This window comes from Lactuca saligna, chromosome 9, assembly GCF_052625555.1.
Source record: "Lactuca saligna cultivar CGN05327 chromosome 9, ASM5262555v1, whole genome shotgun sequence".
Taxonomy (NCBI): domain Eukaryota; kingdom Viridiplantae; phylum Streptophyta; class Magnoliopsida; order Asterales; family Asteraceae; genus Lactuca; species Lactuca saligna.
In genome coordinates this window covers 156074494-156075890 of record NC_136425.1, presented here as the reverse complement: position 1 = coordinate 156075890, position 1397 = coordinate 156074494, and the positions used below count along the sequence as shown (strand labels likewise).

General features: G+C 41.7%; 1 non-coding gene across 1 annotated transcript; it reads right to left on the bottom strand.

Annotated features, from left to right (window-relative positions):
- Positions 1-955: 955 nt before the first annotated feature.
- Positions 956-1062, bottom strand: LOC145019031 (small nucleolar RNA R71). Its single transcript, XR_013667351.1, has one exon. It is a non-coding gene; the product is annotated as a small nucleolar RNA R71 (small nucleolar RNA).
- Positions 1063-1397: the final 335 nt, after the last annotated feature.

Genomic DNA, 1397 nt, shown 5'->3' with positions numbered 1-1397 from the left:
GAACGGTTCTAAATAATTAAGCTAATTCCTAATTTTTTTGATCCTTTGTGTGAGTTTACTTGCATAAAGTTCATTTATTGCAATTTAGTAATTAGTAATTAGGTTTTAGTATCTGTTTTAGTTAGTTTAAAACTTAGAATTTTTTTTTGAAATACCACTGATACTCGCCGAGTGCAATCGCACCTACTCGGCGAGTAGCAATTTAGTCAACAATAGATTTTCTTTTTTTTTACAATCTTTTTGTTCTTTTTACGCTTTTTATTTTATTGATTTCAGGACTTTCATGACCAGAGGAGCAAACACACCACTGGTACCCCCGTTTGAAGACCCCGAATCCGCATTGAAAAGAAACAAAGGGAAGGACGTGGAGAGTTCAAGCACACCAAAGAAATCACCATTGTCCAACTTGAAGGTTGTTTTTGGGAAAAAGAAGAGCAGTAAATCAGGAGCTTCTAGCACTTCTTTGATAATTGAGGAGCCAATTCAAGAAGATATTGGATACGAGACCGAGGAAGAAGAGGAGGCAACGTACGAGCAAGAAACCGAGTCGGAGGAAGAGTTAGCGTTCACTATGGCTAACATTGATAAAATCCCCATGGGATTATGGAGGAAGAGGATGCGCGACGACCATGGCCCGGGACTTGTGCAATCCGCAATTCCCGCGACTGCTACCTTCGAACTAAAAGGTCATATCCTAGCTTCACTCAAGGAAATACCTTTCTATGGGAAAGATCATGAAGATGCCTACAAACATTTGGATGAAGTCAATGATGTTGCTGATTACTTCAATATTCCAAATGTAACCCGCGAAACTCAACTACTTCGTATGCTTCCGGTAACCTTCAAGGGTGCTGCTAAAGACTGGCTCAAGTCACTTCCCCCCGGATCAGTCACTACTTGGGCCAGAATGAAGGAAGAATTTATTGATCACTTTTGCCCACCATCCAAGATAGCCAAAATGAAGAAGGCCATTGCAAACTTTGAACAACAAGCTGGAGAGTCTTTATATGAAGCATGGGAGAGGTACAAAGGTCTGCTAAGAAACTGCCCACACCATGATCTAAACAGCCAGCAAGAAGTTTCCATCTTCTATGATGGAGTCAATGTCACAACCCGACAGTTGCTAGACTCGCAAGGCCCACTTACAAAGAAGCCACCCCCGGTGATTAAAGAATTGATTGAAGAATTCTCTAAACACTCTAGAGAATACGACAACCCTAGGAATGATGTCACGAGGGGAGTCGCGTATGCTGCTACTAAAGATTTATCCGCGGTCATGGCCATGTTAAAAACCACGGATAGGAGAATGGACAAAATGAATCAAACTATCCATGCTATTCGGGTGGGTTGTGAAAACTGCAATGGACCTCACCTCACTAGAGATTGCGATTTGGATG